Consider the following 22,297-nt stretch of genomic DNA (forward strand, 5'->3'; position numbering starts at 1 on the left):
GCTCAGAGAGCCTTACTTGACAGTAGTAGAGAGCACACATGGTACAACAGAGAACATACATGGTGTAGTAGCTAACATGGTGCAATTGAGTACATGTCTAACATAATAAAGAACACACATGGTACAATAGAGAACATGCATGATGTAATAGAGAACATGCATAGTGTGACATAGAACATACATGGTATAACAGTAAAGACACATAGTAAATAGAGAACATAAGTGTAATAGAGAACATACATGGTATAATAGAGAACTTGCACGACATAATAGCACACACGGTACAATAGAGAACATGCATGACGTAATAGAGAACGTGCATAGTGCAACACAGAACATACATGACATAACAGAGAGCACATCTGGTATAACAGAGAACATACATGGTGTATAGAGAATATAGTGCAACAGAGAACATACACAGTGTAATAGCAAACATATGTGATGTAATACAGAGCACACATATTTACAACAGGGAACATACATGGTGTAATAGAGAACACACACATGCAACCAAGAACATACACAGCATACAGAGAGCATACATGGTGCAAATGGCCTCAAGTTAGGCTGAATTTGGATCAATTCTGATTCAGTGGTAGCAGCCCCCTGTAGAAATGGCTCTAGTCAAGAATGTGGAGGCTGTGTCCAGGCTTGGTGGGGAAGTATCCCCATCAGTTAGCAATGTCTTCCCTGAGTGTAGCGGAGGCAGATAGAGGTATGCAACAGAGAACATGCACAGTGTAACAGAACACACATGATGTAACAGAGAACATACATGGTGCAACAGAGAACACACAGGGTATAACAGAAAATATACATGGTGTAATAGAGAGCAAAGATGAGCAGGAGCTTGCATGACAGAGAAAAGATGCAGTTGAAGACATTCCACAAAAAAGAGAACAGTGGGGCCAGGGTACCTGGGTGGCTCAGTTGGTTAAGCAACTGCCTTGGATTCAGGTCATGATCCCCAGGGTTCTAGGATCAAGTTCCACACCAGACTCCCTACTCAGCGGGGAGCCTGCTTCTCTCCCTCTCCTTCTGCCCAACCCCTTGCTTGTGCTCTCTCTCTGTCAAATAAATAAATAAAATCTAAAAAAAAATAAAGAAATTAAATAAAAAAATAAATGAAAAAAAAAAGAAAACAGTGAGGCCAAAAGAAGTAGGTGTCACTTTGTGTGTGTGTCTGAGTCCTAGAATGCATGAAGGCAGAATGACAGGAAGTTCGGTTAAAGAATGAAGTGACATTAAGAAAGTCAATGAGGGAGCACCTGGGTGGCTCAGAGGGTTAAGCCTCTGCCTTTGGCTCAGGTCATAATATCAGGGTCCTGGGATCGAGCCCTGAATCGGGCTCTCTGTTCAGCAGTGAGCCTGCTTCCCCCCTCTCTCTGCCTGCCTCTCCGCTTACTTGTGATCTCTCTCTGTCAAATAAATAAATAAAATCTTTTTTAAAAAAAGAAAGAAAGAAAGAAAGGCAATGAGGCTTTAACATTTTTTTTAACAGATAAAGGGGAATCATATTTTTTCAAAAAGATAATTCATGGGACCAAATGGAAGACACTGGAATAGGAACAGGAAGAAGAGTCAAAGAGTCAAGAGTCAAATCTCAAAGGAAGGGATTGATTAAAATGGTCTGGCAGTTGGGGCACCTGGGTGGCTCAGTGGGTTAAAGCCTCTGCCTTCGGTTCAGGTCATGATCTCAGGGTCCCGGGATCTGGCATCAGGCTCTCTGCTCAGCAGGGAGCGTGCTTCCCTTCTTCTCACTCTGTGGTTCTCTCTGCCTACTTGTGATCTCTGTCTGTCAAATAAATAAATAAAATCTTAAAAAAATAAAAAATAAAATGGTCTGGCGAGAGACAATGAGGAACAAGGGCAGTTGAGATGGATATCATTTATTCAACTTGGGCAGGTTCCTGAGCTGGCAGGGTTTAGTGACCCACTGGACATGGGATGAGAAGAGGGGTGGAAAAGCCTTAGGTAAGGGGGAAGTCTCTAGTTGGAACACTTCTGGTTGGAGCACTAATCATGCCATTAATTTGGATGGGGGTAGTAAAAGAAGAGTTGCCCTTGTGTCTGTGTCTTTGAATTTGTAGAATCTCCAGCCTGAAAGCCTTTTGCTTACCCTTTGTCACTAACACCTGGGCCCCCCGGGAGGAAATTTAAGAATAGATTGAAACTTTAGAAAAATAATATTTTTCAATGTGTTTTTAATAAGGTGTTCTTTTATTTCTGCTTCCTTATCAAGGAAATCCTATGGTATCCACCACAAATTCTAATTTTTAACAATTGTCCCAGAAATGCAAAGTTTCGTGATTTACTCCATAGCTGAATGGCTCAACGGATTTTGTGGCTAGACTGGTCTTTAAGTATGAGACAGCAAGGTGAAAAAAGGAAAAAAAGAAGCGCAGACATCTGCCAAAAGGCTACATGTGCCAAATGGGAAACAACAACACATTTAGAGAAAGAGGAAGAAACAACAGGCTGGTTAATACCTCGATTTTACTGCTAGCAACGTTTCTCAATGGGAAGAACTTGTTTAATGACCAGTTTCATATATTTGAGATCCGGATCAAAGAGAACACAAATTTTTTTTTAGAAAGTAGTAGCCATCTTATCCTCCTATGATTGTTTTTAGGGCATCTATGATATCGGATTAAAAGATGATTTGTATTCATGATTAACTACAGTGTTAGAACTGTAAACAAAATTAATATGACATTTTAATGAAAAGGAATTTGGCTAATTCACTAAACTACATGATTACGCAGCACATTCATGGTTTTAAAAAAATATCAACGTTTTGGGTGCCTGGGTGGCTCAGTGGGTTAAGCCGCTGCATTCGGCTCAGGTCATGATCTCAGGGTCCTGGGATCAAGTCCCGCATCAGGCTCTCTGCTCAGCAGGGAGCCTGCTTCCTCCTCTCTCTCTGCCTGCCTCTCTGCCTACTTATGATCTCTCTCTCTGTCAAATAAATAAAAAAAATCTTTAAAAAAAATCAACGTTTTTAATTTAATTTTAATTTTTTTACATTTTTAATTTTAATGCCAGTGTAGTTAACATATAGTATCTTATTGGTTTCAGGTGTACAATATAGTGATTCAACAATTCTGTACATCACTCGGTGCTCATCGGGATGAGTGTCCTTTAATCCCCATCCCCTGTTTCACTAATTCCACCCCCAACACCTCCCATCTGGTAACCATCAGTTTGTTCTCACAGTTAAGAGTCTGTTTCACTTTTATAAAAAGAATATAAAATTAGAATTGTGAACAAGGTTGTTGGAGCCCAAACAGTCAGCTCTCTTGGACCATAAAGCATCGTAAGGAATGAAAGCTATCCACAGAGGAACAAACAACAGAAGGGGCCCAGGTCCCTGACAGCACATGTCACCACCTCAGCCCTAGATTAACTTATGCCAGAAATGGTTTCCTAGAGCAGAAAAGTAGAGTAATTCCCCTTACACACATTTTCGTTATAAGGGTTAAAATGAGAAACTATTTTCTGGTTGATTTTTAGAGAGACACAACTTGCCAGTTGTATAAAATTTCAAATTACCTGTTATTTTATCATATAAATAGTTCCTTTCATATATTTTTTAAAGATTTTTCTTTATTTATTCAACAGACAGGGATCATAAGTAGGCAGAGAGGCAGTCAGAGAGAGGGGGAAGCAGGCTCCTTGCTGTGCAGAGCCCGATGTGGGGCTCGATCCCAGGACCCTGAGATCATGACCTGAGCTGAAGGCAGAGGCTTAACCCACTGAGCCACCCAGGCGCCCCAATTCCTTTCATATTTAATCAAGACAGAACTTTCCCCTAGGAGCCACAGGATACTGAAGAAAGAGATATATCTGCATTCAACCTCCTACAAACTAAATTCGTAGGCAGGTTTTACTATAAACCAAAATGATAGGATATTACAGGGCTTTTCAGTTAGGTTCAGTAAAAATGAATTTGTTATTTATGTGCTTGTGTTCAGTTACTTCATTAAAAAGGTATTGATAAGGGGCACCTGGGCCTTTGGCTCAGGTCATGATCTCAGGGTCCTGGGATAGAGCCCTGAGTTCAGGTCCCTACTCAGTGGGGGGTCTGCTTCTCCTCCCTCTGCCCCTCCCCCCACTCGGCTTATGTGCATAATCTAATAAATAAATACAATCTTAAAAAAATGTATTGGTAAGAAGCATAAGTATGTATGCTCAAATTTTCCAACAATTCAAGTACAGTAACAACTTCTCTTTCTAGGGGTCACTGACTCAGAATTCTCAACTACTGTAAACACAGTCCACTGTCTAAAAGTAAGCAGATAAGTATACAAACAGACCCAACAGACAGCACAAAGTTCACATTCTAAATGTATTTGCACTTCACTCAAGGGGAGCCATCTGGCACTTACCCAACTTATTTCCTTTCATTTGACACAGTTTGAAGGAGTCTGGATATGGGATTCCTAGCTTTGACAAACTGAAAGTAGTGAGATGCCAGGCATAAGGACGTGACAATAAAAAAAGGAAGTGAAAATTTAAATTTGACACTTCACAGTGAAGACAGAAAAATAACTTCAAAGAGGAGACAAGAGAACTTAAAATATTCAGCAATCTGGAGCCATTTAGTTTAGGAGTACATAGTTCTAGTCTGTAGCTTGGCCCAAAATTAAGACATAGAATATAACCAAAATAATCAGGATAAAGTTATACTTACTAAGCAATCAATAAACTATAGTAACCTTTTGAAAACTTTCTATAAAATTGTTGCTTTTAAAAATCTAAGCATTTCAGAGAACAAACTCTAGAGGCCCCTTACAACTAAAAAGTTCTGTACATTAAATTAATCTCTGGAAAATTCAGGAACTCTTTCTTTCCCAAGGATGTGGATTATATATACATTTCTCTTACAATTAAAAAAATTAATATTTTAGTAGACAGTGTGCACCCACAGCAACATATAGGCATACTCAAAAATATTATAGGTTTGGTTCCAGACCACCACAATAAAACAAATATCACAAAAAGCAAGTCAAGTGAATTTTTTGGTCTCCCAGTACATACAAAAATTATGTTTACACTACACTGTCGTCTATGAAGTATACAACAGCATAGTGTCTAAAAAACAATGTACCACCTTAATTTAAAAATATTTTATTACTGGGGCACCTGGGTGGCTCAGTGGGTTGAAGCCTCTGCATTCGGCTCAGGTCATGGTCCCAGGGTCCTGGGATTGAGCCCCGCATCGGGCTCTCTGCTCAGCAGGGAGCCTGCTTCCTTTTCTCTCTGCCTGCCTCTCTGCCTGGTTGTGATTTCTCTCTGTCAAATAAATAAAATATTTAAAAAATACTTTATTACTAAAAAAATTCTAAACATCATCTGAGCTTTTAGCAAATCATAATCTTTTTGCTGGTGGAGGGTCTTGTCTTGATGTTGATGGATGCTGACTTATCAGGCTGTTGGTTGTTGAAGGCTGGGTGGCTGTGGCAATTTCTTAACACAAGACAACAAACAATGAAGTTTGCTGCACTGAATGACTCTTCCCTTTATGAGTAATTGCTCTGTTGCATGTGATACTGTTTGATAGCATTTTACACACAGTATAACTTTCAAAGTTAGAGTCAATCCTCTCAAACTCTGCCACTGTTTTTCCAACTAAGTTCATATAATATTCTAAATCCTTTGTTATCATTTCAACAATAACCACAGCATCTTCACCAGGAGTAGATTTCTTCTCAAGAAACCACTTTCTGTGCTCATCCATAAGAAGCAACTTCTCATCCATTAAAGTTTGATCATGAGCTTGTAGCAATCTTCATCTTCAGGCTCCACTTCTAAAGTTAGTTCTTTTGCTGTTTCCTTCACCCCTGCTGTGACTTCCTCCACTGAAGTCTGGAACCCCTCAAAGTTATCCATGAGGGTTGGAATGAATTTCTTCCTAACTCCTGGTAATGTTGATATTTTGACTTCTTCCCATGAATCGTGAATATTCTTAATGACATCTTGAATGGTGAATCCTTTCCAGAATGTTTTCCACTGACTTTGCCCAGATCCATCAGAGGAATCACCATCTAGGACAGCTATAGCCTTAGGAAATGTATTCCTCCAATAATAAGATTGAAGTCAAAATTACTCCTTGATCCAGGGGCTGCAGAATGGATGTTGTGTTTGCAGACAGGAAAACAACATTCATCTTGAACATCTCCACCAGAGCTCTTGGGTGACCAGGAGTATTGTCAGTGAGCAGTAATATTTTGAAAGGAATCTTTTCCTCTAAGCAGTAGGTCTAAACAGTGACCTTAAAATACCCAGTAAACCATGTTATAAGCAGATGTGCTGTCATCCAGGCTTTGTTGTTCATTTCTAGAACACAGGCAGAGGAGATTTAGCTTAGTTCTTCAGGACCCTAGGATTGTCAGAATGGCAAAGGAGCACTGGCTTCAACTTAAAGTCCCCAGCTGCAGTAGCCCCTAACAAGAGAGCCAGCCTGTCCTTTGAAGCTTTGAAGTCAGGCATTGACTTCTCCTCTATAACCATGAAAGGGCAAGATGACATCTTTTTCCAATAAAAGGCTGTTTCACCAACATTGAAAAATCTGTTCCGTGTAGATGCCTTCAATAATGATCTTAGCTAGAGCTTCTGGGTCACTTGCTGTGGCTTCTCCATCATCACTTTGCTGTTTCACCTTGTACGTGTTGATGTCACAGGGGCAACTTCTTTCCTTAAACCTCATGATCCACACTCTGCCAGCTTCAGACTTTTCTTCTGCAGCTGCCAAACCTTTCTCAGCTTCACAGAATTGAAGAGAGTCAGGGCCTTGCTCTGGATTATGCTTTGGCTTAAGGGAATGTTGTGGCTTGTTTGATTTTCTAACCACTCAAACTTTCTCCATCTCAGCAATAAAGGTATTTCACTTTCTTATCACTGTGCATTCACTGGAGTAACACTTTTCATTTCCTTCAAAAATATTTCCTTTACAGGGTGCCTGGGTGGCTCAGTAAGTTAAGTGTCAGACTCCTGATTTCCGCTCAGGTCATGATCTGAGTCTTGAGATCAAGCCCCACCTCAGGCTCCATTCTTGGCAAGGAGCCTGCTTAAGATTCTCTCTCCACCCTCCCCTCCGCCCTGTTCCTCCCACTTCAGTTCTCTCTCTCTCTCTTTCAAAAAAAAAAAAAGAAAAAGAAAAAAAGAACTTTTCCTTTGCATTCACGACTTGGCTTTGGCACAAGAGGCCTAGGTTTTAGCTTATCTTGGCTTTCAACAAGCCTTCCTCATTATTCATTTCCAGCTTTTGATTTAAAATGAGAGACACATGGCTCTTCCTTTCACTTCAACAATTAGACACCACTGTAGAGTAACTATTCATTGGCCTAATTTCAATGTCATTGTGTCTCAGGGAATAGTGAGGCCCAGGGAGAGGGAGAGAGATGGGGAAAACAACAGGTCAGTGGAGCTGTCGGATCACACACACATTGATCAATTAAGTTCATTGTTTTATATAGGTACAGTTCATCGTACCTCCAAATAATTGCAATAGTAACATCAAAGATTACTCATTACACAAATCATACCACAACAAATACAATAATAATGAAAAATTTTTAAATATTCGAGAGGTACCACAATATGACAGAGACATAAGGTGAGCAAATGCTGTTGGGAAAATAGCAGACTTGCTCAAAGGCTCAAAGCATTGTTGCCAGAAAACTTCAATTTGTAAAAATAAATAAATAAATAAAAATTTAAAAAAATGCAGTATCTGTGAAGAGCAATAGAGTGAAGCATCATGAAACAAATTATGCCTGTATATATAATGAAAAGTAACTTCTTTCATTTACTAGCTCTCCCTAGGGACAACAACTATTAGCAGTTTCCTGTTTGTTCTTCTTAGGAAAGATGGAATAGAATTGAATATAAATATACACACACATATATAAATCGAGCCCCACATCAGGCTCTCTGCTCTGCAGGGAGCCTGCTTCCTCCTCTCTCTCTCTCTGCCTGCCTCTCTGCCTACTTGTGATCTCTGTCTGTCAAATAAATAAAGTCTTAAAAAAAAAAAAAAGAACCCAGTTCTTAACTACCTGGATGCTAATCCTATTTACTTCACTTAAAATTTGTGAGATGGGAAGCAGTCACTATTCCTTGCTGTGCTCTGTTTTCTCATCCACAAAATGTGGATAACCATAGTTCCTTGAATGAATAGCTATCATGAGGATTAAATGGATCAATACTTAGAGCAATGCCTGACACATAGTAAGAGCTTAAATGGTTCCTGAATGAATTAATTACATGATAGGTATATTTAATCTTTTTTTAATTTTTTCCAGTTTAGGCCTCATTTTCCCTACTCTTTTTTTTTAATTTTTAATTTTTTATAAACATTTATTTTTATTTTTACCCCCAGGGGTACAGGTCTGTGAATCACCAGGTTTATACACTTCACAGCACTCACCAAAGCACATACCCTCCCCAATGTCCATAACCCCACCCCCCCTTCTCCCAACTCCCCTCCCCACAGCAACCCTCAGTTTGTTTTGTGAGATTAAGAGTCACTTATGGTTTGTCTCCCTCCCAATCCCATCTTGTTTCATTTATTCTTCTCCTACCCCCTTAAGCCCCCATGTTGCATCTCCACTTCCTCATATCAGGGAGATCATATGGTAGTTGTCTTTCTCTGCTTGACTTATTTCACTAAGCATGATACGCTCTAGTTCCATCCACGTTGTTGCAAATGGCAAGATTTCATTTCTTTTGATGGCTGCATAGTATTCCATTGTGTATATATACCACATCTTCTTTATCCATTCAATAGATATGTTTAATCTTAACCTTAAATTATATTTTACATTATGTTTTGTTTTTATTGCTTCTTTCTTTTAAAAATAATCTTTTATGATGTGAGCTATATTTGCTTTCTGTGCATATGTATGTATGTTTCTTTTGGTAATTTTAAACTGTTTTTCATGTTTGTTAATTTATAACTTTATAGATTGCACTTAATCTTCTATTTTCTATATATATTATCTACTGACTCCAAACTGAATAATGACAAGTTTAGTATACGTCTACTTCTTTCTTCCCACCATTTACCCTTCTACCTGATTTTATTTTAATATTTTTCTGAGTTTTTACCTTCATAGGTTTAATTATACTTATCTATTATTGATTTATCAGCTTTACCAGCTTTAAATTAAATCTTTTTTAAAAATTTATTTGCTTATTTGAGAGAGAGACAAAGAGAGCCCAAATGAGGGGGAAATGCAGAGGGAGAAGAAACAGGGTCCCTGCTCAGTAGGGGCCTAACACAAGCTCAATCCCAGGATCCTGGGATCATGATTTGAGCTGAAGGCAGAAACTTAACTGACTGAGCCACCCAGGGGTCCCTAAATTACATCTTTTGACCACTGGCTATAAAAGATGAGGACTTTAGTGTTTTCAGTTATACACAGCATTCTTTCCCTCATTTCCCTTGAATTTTTTAAGTATCATTGTCAGTTTTTAAAATTTATTATTTTCCCAAATATTTTGAAGTCTTACTTCAAAATTTAATGGATTCAACGTTCTCCTCCAGTTGATCCCTGTGACAGTTTGTTCAATAGTCACAAAAGACTCTTAGGAGCTTACATATTTAAAAACATCTGTCTATCATGGCTAAAATTAACAACTCAGGAACAACAGATGTGGAGAAAGGAGAACCCTCTAACACTGCTTGTGAAAGTGTAAACTAGTGCAGCCACTCTGGAATATAGCATGGAGATCCCTCAAAAAGTTAAAAAAGAGCTACCCTATGACCCAGTAGTTGTACTATTAGGTATTTATCCAAAGGATAGAAACATAATGATTAGAATGAGCATATGCACCCCAATGTTTATAGCGGCAATGTCCACAATAGCCAAAATATGGAAAGAGCCCAGAAGTCCATTGACAGATGAATGGAAAAAGGAGATGTGGTATGTATATATATTCCATTGTATATATATATATAAATCAAACAGAATGAAATCTTGTCATTTGCAATGATATGGATGGAACTAGAGGGTATTATGCTAAGTGAAATAAGTCAGTCAGAGAATGACAAATATCATATGTTTTTACTCATATGTGGAACTTAAGAAACAAAACAGAGGATCATAGAGGAAGGGAAGGAAAAATAAGATGAAATCAGAGATGGAGACAAACGATAAGAGACTTTTAATCATAGGAAACAAACTGAGGGGAAGGGGGTGGGGGGAATGGGGTAGCTGGGTGATGGACATTAAGGAGGGCATGTGATATAATGAGCAGTGAGTATTAGACTGATGAGTCACTGACCTCTACCTCCGAAACTAATAATACATTATATGTTAATCAATTGAATTTAAATTTTTAAAATGTGCATCTATTTAAAAAAAAAGAGAAAAGAAAAGCGACATGGGGAAAAAAAGAATGTCTTTGTGTGTATGTGTGGGTGTGTGTGTGCACTACTGCCAAGGCTTTTGTTGTTAAAATAGTTGCATTTTTCTCCTCTGCTTCTTTGCTGAGTTTTATCATATTCATCCTTCTGCTGACTTGCTATGAAGTCCCTGAGCTCTTGTATATTTCCTGAAACACTAGTTTTTTTTTTTTTAGCAGTGATTACAATATTAAATAAATACATATATATATTTAATGTATGGGTTGTTTGGTAACAATTTCCGGATGTTCATCTGAGGCAACTTTTTTTTTTTAAGATTTTATTTATTTATTTATTTGACAGACAGAGATCACAGGTAGGCGGAGAGGCAGGCAGAGAGAGGGGGGAAGCCGACGCCCCACTGAGCAGAAAGCCCGATGCAGGACTCGATCCCGGGACCCTGGGATCATGACTTGAGCCAAAGGCAGAGGCTTTAACCCACTGAGCCACCCAAGCACCCAGCAACATTTTCCTTTATTGTCAGTGTTCTCCATCTATCATTTTTTCTTTTTTTTCAGGTCATAAGAATGTACATAGTCTATGCAGTTTCCTTTTTGCTTGTTATCCATTCATGAATGAGGTGAGTTCTTCTGGGACTCTAGTTCATAGAAATTCATGTGGGAAAAAAATGAGGACCATATTTTGAGCTAGCAGGGATTTACTCTTTGACACATTGTGTGTGTGAATTATTTTAGCTTTAACTTCTCAATCAGAAGAGAGCAGTAGTTAAGGCCTGTTCAAAATAATATCCTTTTTCTTTATTTTGCCTCACTCATAAATACTTTGAACAAATGTTATTTCCTTGGGCATTCCTTATTTGGCCTTGACTACTTTTATTTCTTTAGTCAAACCAGCTCCAAAGAAGTTTTGCATCAGCTTGCATAGCCATTCTCATTGTTCCAAAGAATTATTGGTTTTGGCAACAATAGTGCCCCATGTAATTAACTGTTCTGCCAACCTTGTTTCAGGTCTGCAGCTATAGGGTCTTTCTAGGCATCTATCTATACCCTAGTTTACCTTCATTGTATTTGGCAGTGCTTTCTCACGCAGTTTGGGGTTTTCAGGTGTCCTCTAGGTTTGCCCAAGTTGGGATTTTTTTCTGTCCTAGTTGCCATTTTCAAGAAAAGAAGGAAGAAAATACTAATTTTCGTCTGTAACTAGAACTGGAAATCCTACCCAATAAATAATTCTAACTCTAAAACTATCTAACAACTCAATTTTTCTATGTTAATTCTGAAAATACAATATAAGATTATCTGGCCTTAAGGCATAATTTCCTAATATCATTCATCAACATACTTCAATGTAGATGGTAGAGTTTATAATAAATAACTTTCTCACACACACACACAGAAAGATCCATTTATATATTTAACTCAAAACATGTGAATTCATCTGCCAATCTTTGAATGAAAGAAAAGGGCTTTTACTTTGGGTATGAGTCAACTGTTTATAGGTGCCTCTGATGAACCACATCCTTAATGCATTATCTATAATTTCCAGTTCCCTTCTGTTTATTTTTTTTTTAAGATTTTATTTATTTATTTATTTGACAGAAAGAGAGACACAACAAGAGAAGGTACATAAACAAGAGGAGTGGGAGAGGGAGAAGCAGGCCTCCCGCTGGGTAGGGAGCCCCACGGGGGGCTCAATCCCAGGTCCCTGGGATCTTGACCTGAGCCGAAGGCAGATGCTTAATGACTGAGCCACCCTGGCACCCCTCTAGTTTCCACCTGTTTAGAGTGAAATGATTTAAATACACTTATAAAACAATGTAAGTCCAGAATACTTTAAGGTCTTTATGATTCTCCCCATAAATATCTTTCATAGTACTTTTGCCACACCTGTCTCAATAGGAATTGTTTTTGGCAACTCACCTCTGTCATGTCTGTTCAAATTGTTTAACCTAATTTTCACATAATTAATAACTATTTTTAAAATTTATATTTTATTGGTTATTTAATGTCTAATTAAATCGTACACAGTAACAACTGACAACTACATATTTGGCAACAAACATACATAACTCCTGAATGCAGAAATGCTTGGACTATAAGACAACAGCCACGACTACTCATTCATCTGTCAATGTGCTGTCACAGGCATCTGGAAAGCACGTTTTACATATGAGATGGAGAACCCTGGTTCCTCCTACAAGGCTGAAAGCACCATCCCTATATTCTGAGTCTGACACATCCCACATATTGTTTTTGGTATGTCTTATGTAAATCTCTGGTATTGGCATGTTAACTTACCATTTATTCCTTCTTCATGAAGGTAGAGAACAGAATATGCTCAAAAACAGTATCTGAGTTTCATGTGCATCAGATTTACATTATTTTGAGTTTTCTGAATTTTAGGTGTTGGAAGATGGAGACTGATTATAACTGGCCTTTACCCATACACGTGTGTCTTATAGTCAAGGTCACGCTAGTTAGGTCGAAAAATCTGGACCAGCTTTTAAGAGGCACACAATTAAAAGAATGTAGAAAGGCTGCTCAGCAGGGAGCCTCTTCCCTATCTCTCTCTCTCTGCCTGCCTCTCCATCTACTTGTAATTTCTCTCTGTCAAATTAATAAATAAAATCTTAAAAAAAAAAAAAAGAATGTAGAAAGGATAGGGAGACTTTCTAAGGTTATTAGCTGTCTAGATCTTGGAAGAAAACAAAAGCAAAAAACCACAAGTCCCCCTATGGACCATGGATTTTTTTATCTGAGTTTAAGGACTAGTCCAATATTATCTGTTGTTTTACCCTTAACTTTCTTTTTTTACTGTTGCCTGATCAAACAGATTTAGATTCTCTAGACATTTGTTGAGTATTTACTACATACTAGGTTCTGAAATGGTTATTTTCACAAGTATCATCTCATTTAACTCTTACACTAATTTGGGAGACATGATTTAATATGAGGAAATAGATCAGCAGAGCTAGAGCCTTAAACAAAGATACTCAGATATAAAAAGTCAGGCCTCAACTACCTCCAGGTCTGTGCGGGGCCTTTTACTGGAGTAGGAATATGGGATCATAGCCCTTGGTCCCACAAAGTACACTCCATAAACTGATGCTTGTTTTACTATTACAAAATTATTGTATAATGAATTTGCAATTATTTTTTAAATGTTATATAACTTGGGATGGGAGAATTTAAAAATATATTAGGAAAGAAGGTGCCTATTTCAACAAACTTAAATCTTGTTGCTAAGAAACAGTAATAAGATCAATTTTTAAAGAGTCATTCATAATAAGTGATGGTAACAATAATGACAGTATAGCTGTATTTCCATAGGTGCCCTCTTTTCAACAACTTAAAACAAGTTCTGGAAACATTACTTACTTTCACAAGAGCCCAATAACAAGAGGTGGTTGTGACTGCCCGTAAACATGGGATAGAGCAAGCTCCGAAAGTCCCAAGAGCCCAAAAGCCTGTGGACAAAGAAGGAATAGAGTCTCAGTGCCTGGTGTTCCATCCATTAATACTTCATCTCTTCAGCCACCATCAAAATGATCACTGCTATTTGTCAGAGACAAAAAGATCTGGGAGACAAATTTCAGCTGTAACCTTAACAGTGTTCTAAACATAATATTGCACCTTTCCTAATCTTCTATAATTTGAGCCAGACCTCTCTTCCATCACTTAAAGACTGGAACAAAAAGAAATTGTTCATGCCCTAGTTTTGGTGTCCTAAAAGAGGTAGATTTGTTTTTTGCTTGTCATAAATGTGTTTCCCTGGTTTACTGCAATAAGCAGACTATAGGTAGGAACTCTCTCTACAGTAAAATTAATAACTGCGTTCTCCATTCAGGCTCCAAATGGATTTTGAAGAGATGTCTCTATTTTGTGTGCCTTTCTACCCAGTTAACAAAGGTATCTAAGATCATGGAAACTCCAGCCATAGTCTCTAGGGAATTCTGGGTTTAAATCTGGTTAAGTTACCTTAACACAGATGTATAAACATTATTATTATTATTAGTAGTAGTAGTAGTAGTATTGGTGAAATTCTCACCGGACCCAGAAAAAGTGAACTGCCAATGGGTTCCGCCACCACCAGTCACAACCACTTTTATTTCACTCTTTGTACTTACTAGACTTCTCTAGCTGATCATTACAAGATTTATGTGTTATCTTTCCTGTTAATTTGCAAATGTCCTGAGAGAGCTTCTATTTCTGCTCTATCCCTACTCACACATCATAGAATGGGGGATGGTAGGGATAGCAAAGCAGCACCAGTGTCCTCCTGCACCCCACGTCTTCCTCATATGCTAGTAGCATGACTCTCCACAAACATCTTATGATATAACCATCACTATTTCCATTTTCTAAAAAAGGAACTTGAGTTTTAGAGAAGATGAAAGACCTCCCTAATGTTACACAGCTAGTAAAAAGTCAGGATGAGATCCAAACTGAAGAAAGGCAATAAATGCTATTTTAAAGGTCAAAGGAGAGAGAAAAATGAGCTTTTCCACTTCCTCAAACCTGTGATAAAGAAAACCAATTACCATAATACTCTCCTGCATTTATTCAGAGTGTAGGTCAAAATATTAGGAGTGTTTTGTAAGTCATTTTCTCTTGATTATCACTGCAATACATGCTCTTCATAGGAAATATGGCAAGCAAACAGAGAGAACGTTCAATACCTTAAAAAAAAAAATCACCCCCAACTCAGCACTCAGAGACAATTACATTTAATGTTCCAGCATGTTTCTTTCTAGTTCTGTTTTCTCTTCTAGTTCTTTTTGTATATATTTTCTCTACATAATTAAGATTAGTCCAAATATTCACTATTAAACCTCTTTCATATAAAATCATAATGAAAACATTTCTCATGTTATTAAAACCTTTTATTAAACATTATAATGGGCAGCACAGCCCTTATACCGGGTTGCCCAGGACCCAGGGTTTTCCAGCAGCCCTGCTCAGGCCCTCATTTCGCTATACCCCTTGCCATGAGAATGGGGGTCCATAGGGAAAGGAGAATGTATCCACACAGAGTCTGTGTCATCCTTCTAGAACATTCTCTAGATACTCAGAATCCTGGAATTCCATGAGCAAATGGTCCCACTGAGACCTTCTCCAGTCTTATTCCCTGAGGGCCAAGAGCATAGCACTGTACACGCCAGACCCAGGAGTGGCCAAGTGGTGCAAGGGTGTTGATGGATTTTGGGTGTGAGAGAATTGAGTGCCCTCAAAAGCTGTGTAAGACTCCTCTTGGTGAGGCTGAAACAGAGCTAGAAGGAGTAAGAGGCTGGCTCTTCCCATGCCATCATATTCCAGAATGGGATTCCAAAGAATCTGAGACTTCTAAATTAATATATGGCCTTCTAGGCCACTGTCAAAGCCAGAGACTGACACATACTCTATGAGTTTCTTACTTGATTTAAAACTTTAAAATATTTAGACATGTTATGTAAGTAAGCCTCTATTTGTCCTCTTGCACTGGGCAGCCAAAATATGGAAAGAAACTGGTAATGTGCATATTTTTGCATGTGGATATATCATAATATTCTTCTAATATTGAACACTTAAATGGTTCCTATAAATTTTTAAATGATATATGTTAAACATCTATACATAAATATTTACCATACTTGCTAATTACTTCTTATGATACACTCTGGGAAGAAAAATTAGTGAGCCAAAGAATATAGACTCTTCATAACCAAAGTCTTAAACTAATGGCTGATTAATGGGAGATCTCACTGAAAGCAACCCCTAGCTCTCTATCCTCTACCTACATGCCAAATCCATTGAACTATATTAACGATTGCAGAGGCCATGTCTCCTTCTAATGACTTTTATATATGGTCATTTTGTTTCAAGACAGGAATCTGACTCACAAAATATCTTTTTTTTTTAATTGAGGTATAAATGATATATAACATTATATTAGTTTCAGGTATTTGACATAATGATTCAATATTTGCATATATTGCAAAATGATCACCACATTAACTCCAGTTAACACCCACTAAGTAATTTTTGATATGCTTTTAAAAATCCATTAACTTTCAGTCCCTAAAATCAGGAACAGGCAAATCATGGCCCTTAGGCCAATCCCAACCTACTGCGTATTTTTGTAAATAAAGTTTCACTGGAACATAGCCATGCTCATTCATTTCCATATTGTGTACATCTGCTTTCAGACAACAATGGGAGTGTGGAGTCTTTGCAACAGAGACCACATATGACTGGCCCACAACTCCTGAAATCTTTACTATCTGGCCCTTTGGAGAATAAGTTTGCCAATTTTGATCTGCAATTATCACAGAATACAAGCCATGAAACAGAAAATTAGCTACTGAATAATCATAAAATCACAGTAGGTTCTCCCCCATTTCACAAATCAGATGACCTGGTCTCGGCGGGTTTGCTGTGGTATTGCTGTGGACATTCGATCAAGCACCTCATGCCTTCTCTGCTTCTCAGGCACCTACTCCATGCCCAACAGACCTTGGATCAGGTGCTGAGAGCTCACAGAATGAAAATTAATAATTTTTGTCTTCAAGGAGTTGACACATGTGCCTACTATATGTCAAGGAGTCCTTTTGCCAGGTTCTTGGGAGAATAACCCTTTGTTTTGGACCTCAAAGAGATTCTTGGTTTTCCGAATGTGTATTCAGGTTTTCACAAAAGGAACAGGATCGTTCCAATTTTCCCGTACTAAAGCAGCTTAGAGACTGAACCGCAATAATTAGGCTCCCTTGGTGAAAAATCACCAGACGTAGGAAGAGCAGGCAAAACAAATGATTCCTATGTATCAAGTAATCCCTCAAGAAATTTCCTAGATGTTTCTGCTTAAGCCAGTCAGGAAAACGAACTGCCCACTTTTTGACACCAGGATGAGCAAGAGATTGATAAAAGGCCCTTTGTTTACCTAAAAATTAAAATTCCTATTTATGAGGGGTGCCTAGGTAGCTCAGTCAGTTGAACATCTACCCTCGGCTCAGGTCATGATCCCAGGACCCTGGGATTGAGCCCAGCACCAGGAGCTTCTGCCACTCCCCCTGCTTATGTGCTCATGCGCGTTCTCTCTCTCTCTCTGTCAAGTAAGTAAGTAAGTAAATAAGTAAATAAATATATTTTTTAAAAATCCTATTTATGAGAAAAGCCTACTTGTGAGTACTGAAACAAGTCATTACTATTGCTTTACTCTTCATTAAGACAAAACAATAACAGAGTAATTGGCTTTGGGAGAGGACATAAACCTGAGCCAACTATTTCAGAGGATTCTAAGGAATGTGGTTTGAATCCAAGTTTGAGGAATTTTTTTGGTGTTTTCGTGGAAAGATAAAAGGGAGGAGAGATTATTTACAAGCCAGATACCTTCTCACTTCTTCTTGGCACAATTAACCTCTTATGAAATTACATTAGAAAACTACAAGCCAAAAGCAAAGGTCTTGATTACTCTGTGGTCTTGGATCATTACTGGTACGGCTATCCTATATCGTTGGGGTAAAAGAGACGATTCTTTGTGGATTTGTGCTCCTCCTCTGCCTCTTACGAGCTGGGCAACCTTGTATAAATTTCTCCACTGCTCAGAGCCTTATCCTCTGCAAAATGTTGATAATACCACTCACTTTGCTGGGCTCCTTCACAGACTAAAGGAGGTAACACAAGTCAGCTCATAATGGGCATAAAAGTTATGGGCATTTAGTCAGAGCTAATTATCTCCAATGGCTCATTTACAGAAATGTGTCCATGTGTGAAGAGGAGTAACAATTTGCAAGAGGAGAGGCCAGTCCTGCCTGTTCATGCCAACTCAAAGCCATTAGAATGACTTGTTCTGACCTACTCAAAATAAACAAAGCTTTATGCAACTATCAACTATTTGTATTGCCTGATCCTGTTATGAGAACAGTCCTCAAAATATCTCCGAAGTATGTGCCAAGGACTTTGTTTCGTTTATTTTGCTTTTGTGAGAGAAATAAAAGATAACTCATGCTTGCATTGTTAATTGGCTTAAAAAAAAAAGATGTTATTTATTTATTTGACAGAGAGAGGGATCACAAGTAGACAGAGAGGCAGGCAGAGAGAGAGGCGGGGAAGCAGGTGCCCCATAAAGCAGAGAGACTGAGGTAGGGCTTGATCCCAGGACCCTGAGATCATGACCTGAGCCAAAGGCAGAGGCTTAACCCTGAGCCACCCAGTTTTTTAAAGGGTCTTGATTATGCCATTATTTTCAAGGGTTTCAAATGTTCCTTCCATCTTGTCCTTGCCTGACCAAGGAAATCAATTATTGTCCTTCTGTCCCTCACCCAAGCATCCAGAGCAGTTTGTCTCTACTTCTTCACCTTCCACACCTTGTAAACATTACTTATGTATTCACCAATTTATGGATGTTGTTTTCTCAGAATTTAACTATACAGGCCCACCCTCTACTTACCCAACCCAGAAGCCTTATATTCATATTCATCCTCTACAACAATGGGTCTAACAAGATGTATGCTATGCAAGACAATACTTGGGCTACTTTTATTGATCTTTTTAATCTTAAGCTTAAATTTTGCATTATGTGTACCTTTTACAATGTATATAACATATCAAAAGAGTGGGTAATAATTACTCAAGCTATTATTAATATTCTATGAAATCAATAAAATTTGGGGGCTCACTCCAATAGAGCAGTAGTACTAGGCACCCCTAGTGGTATCTGTGGTTCTTTAAGGGTGTCTGTAATATCAAAACTGTTTCACAATAATACTGAGATGGAATATATCTTTTTTACTCATTTTCTCCTGTATACAATGGAGTTTTCCAGAGGCAGCATGACATGTGATAGCGTAACAGACGGATGCAAAAGCAGATGTGGGAACCCAGTTGTTATCTATTTGTAAACAATGTAAAATGATGTTCCTGTCATTAAATTTCTTATTTTGGAAGAGTTCTTTTTCATAAAATTATGTTACTTATATTAACATATAATAAACGATTACTGTTATTTTCAAATGAAATAAGAAGTTTCAAATCTTAGTTTTTGAGGGTTGATGGAGGGGAGGTAGGTAGAGGATGGGCTAGATGGGGGATGGGTATTAAGGAGGGCACTTCTATGGGGCGCCTGGGTGGCTCAGTGGGTTAAAGCCTCTGCCTTCGGCTCAGGTCATGATCCCAGAGTCCTGGGATCGAGCCCCACATTGGGCTCTCTGCTCAGCAGGGAGCCTGCTTCCTTCTCTCTCTCTGCCTGCTTCTCTGCCTACTTGTGATTTCTGTCAAATAAATAAATAAAATCTAAAAAAAAAAAAAAAAAGAGGGCACTTCTACTCCTGAAACCAATATTACTAACTAGAATTTAAATAAAAATTAAAAATTATTCTTAATTTCAGATATCATGATGGCAAATATCAATAGGTATAGAGAGGTTTATTACAGCTGGCTTCTGCCAGTTTCCAGAGAGATGAAATAGTCCATGCTGGTAGTTTACACCACAGAAATTGGCAAACCCATAAATCAGGGCTTTTGTTTTGGAGAAATGCTTTACTAGCACACCACTGGATATAACTCACTTAAAAATTCTTTGGGATCCTTATAAATCTAACCAAAGAGGCAAAGAATCTGTACTCAGACAACTATAAAGTATTCAGGAAAGAAACTGAGGAAGACATAAAGAAATGAAAAGATGTTCCATACTCATGGATTGGAAGAACAAATATTGTGAAAATGTCTAAGCTACCTACACATGTAATGCAATCCTATCAAAATACCATCAGCTTTTTTCAAGGAAATGGAACAAATAATCCTAAAATTTATATGGAATCAGAAAAGACACCGAATAGCCAGAGGAATGTTGGAAAAGAAAACCAAAGTTCGCAGCATCACAATTCCAGACTTCAAGCACTATTACAGAGCTGTCATCATCAAGATAGTATGGTACTGGCACAAAAACAGACATATAGATCAATGGAACAGAATAGAGAGCCCAGAAACAGATCCTCAACTCTACGGTCAACTAATCTTTGACAAAGCAGGAAAGAATGCCCAATGGAAAAAGACAGTCCCTTCAACAAATGGTGTTGGGAAGACTGGGCAGCCACATGCAGAAGAATGAAACTGCACACTTTCTTTACACCACATACAAAAATAGACTCAAAAAGGATGAAAGACCTCAACATGAGACAAGAATCCTTGAGGAGAACACAGGCAGCAACCTCTTCAACCTCAGCTGCAGCAACTTCTTCCTAGAAACATAGCCAAAGGCAAGGGAAGCAAGGGCAAAAATGAACTATTGGGACTTCATCAAGATCAAAAGTTTTGCACAGCAGTCAAAAAACAGTTAAAAAAACAGTCAAAAAAACCAAAAGACAACCAAAAGAATGGAAGAAGATATTTGCAAATGACATATCAGATAAAGGGCTAGTATCCAAAATCTATAAAGAACTCAGCAAATTCAAAACCCAAAGAACAAAGAATCCAATCAAGAAATGGGCAGAAGACATGAACAGACATTTCTGCAAAGAAGACATCCAAATGGCCAACAGACACATGAAAAAGTATTCAACATCACTCACCATCTGGAAAATACAAATCAAAACCACTGTCACCTCACAACAGTCAGAATAGCTAAAATAAACCAATCAAAAGACAGGTGTTGGTGAGGATGCAGAGAAAGGGGAACTTTCCTACACTGGTGGGAATACAAGTTGGTGCAGCCACTCTGGAAAACAGTATGGAGGTTCCTCAAAAAGCTGAAAATTGAGCTACCCTATGACCTAGCAATAGCACTACTGGGTATTTACCCTAAAGATATAAATATAGCAATCTGAAGGGGCACCCGAATGTTTATAGCAGCAAAGTCCTCAATAGTCCAAACTATGGAAAAAGTCTAGATGTCCATCAACAGATGAATGGTTAAAGAAGATGTGGTACATATATATAATGGAATACTATGCAGCCATCAAAAAATCTTGCCATTTGCAACAACACGGATGGAAGTAAAGGGTATTATGCTAAGTGAAATAAGTCAATCAGAGAAAGACAATTATCATATGATCTCTCTGATGTGAGGAATTTGAGAGGCAGGGCGGGTGGTCATAGAGGGAAGGGAGGGAAAAATGAAACAAGATAGGACTGAGTAGGAAGACAAACTGTTAAGGGGCTCTTAATCTCAGGAAACAAACTGAGGACTGCTGGAAGGGAGGGGGAGGGAGGGATAGGGTGGCTGGGTGATAGACATTGGGAAGGGTATGTGCTGTGGTGAGTGCTGTGAACTGTGTAAGACTGATGATTCACAGAGTTGTACCCCTGAAACAAATAATACATTATATGTTAATAAAAAATTAAATTAAATTAAAAAAAATTCTTTGGGATTCTCAGTAATGTTTAAGAAGATGAAAAATTCCTAAGACCAGAAAAATTGGGAACCTCTCTCTTAACACTGTTAATTGGTACATTCTTTTTTTTTAAAGATTTTTTTTTTTTTTTTTTTTTTTTGGACAGGCAGAGATTACAAGTAGGCAGAGAGGCAGGCAGAGAGAGAGAGGAAGAAGCAGGCTCTCCGCCGAGCAGAGAGCCCGATGTGGGGCTCGATCCCAGGACCCTGAGATCATGACCTGAGCCAAAGGCAGCCGCTTAACCCACTGAGCCACCCAGGCGCCCCAGTAATTGGTACATTCTTGATACTCCTTCCACACCCTCACTTTTCTCTTCATACACTAACTCTGCCTACCTTTGGCTTGGCTAACATGGCACAGCACAGAACCTCCTTCAACTTACCTAATTCTTACTCTTTATTCCTCACATTTTCCCTCTAGCCTGATAGAAAACCAGTGATTCTTGTTATTTGATCTATGAAACTTCTGTTTGACAAAATATAGTGCTTCTCAAAGTGCATCCTAATTATTTGGAGTGCTTATTTATAAAGAATATCCCTGAGACAACTGCATCACCCCAA

At 38.4% G+C, this 22,297-nt stretch overlaps 1 protein-coding gene across 9 annotated transcripts in view; it reads right to left on the minus strand.

The window, feature by feature from the left end:
• Window positions 1–22,297, minus strand: part of GREB1L (GREB1 like retinoic acid receptor coactivator) — a 269,790-nt gene that overhangs the window by 181,546 nt on the left and 65,947 nt on the right. For 7 of the 9 annotated variants that reach the window (XM_082698725.1, XM_082698729.1, XM_082698723.1 and 4 more), the window contains exon 2: window positions 13,750–13,838. The exons of the other annotated variants lie outside the window; for them this stretch is intronic. The gene's annotated coding sequence lies outside the window, so the exon portion shown is untranslated. The remainder of the gene's footprint in view (window positions 1–13,749; window positions 13,839–22,297) is intronic. 9 annotated transcript variants of the gene reach the window in all.

Source organism: Mustela nivalis (genome assembly GCF_964662115.1).
Source record: "Mustela nivalis genome assembly, chromosome: 14".
NCBI classification, from domain to species: Eukaryota; Metazoa; Chordata; class Mammalia; order Carnivora; family Mustelidae; genus Mustela; species Mustela nivalis.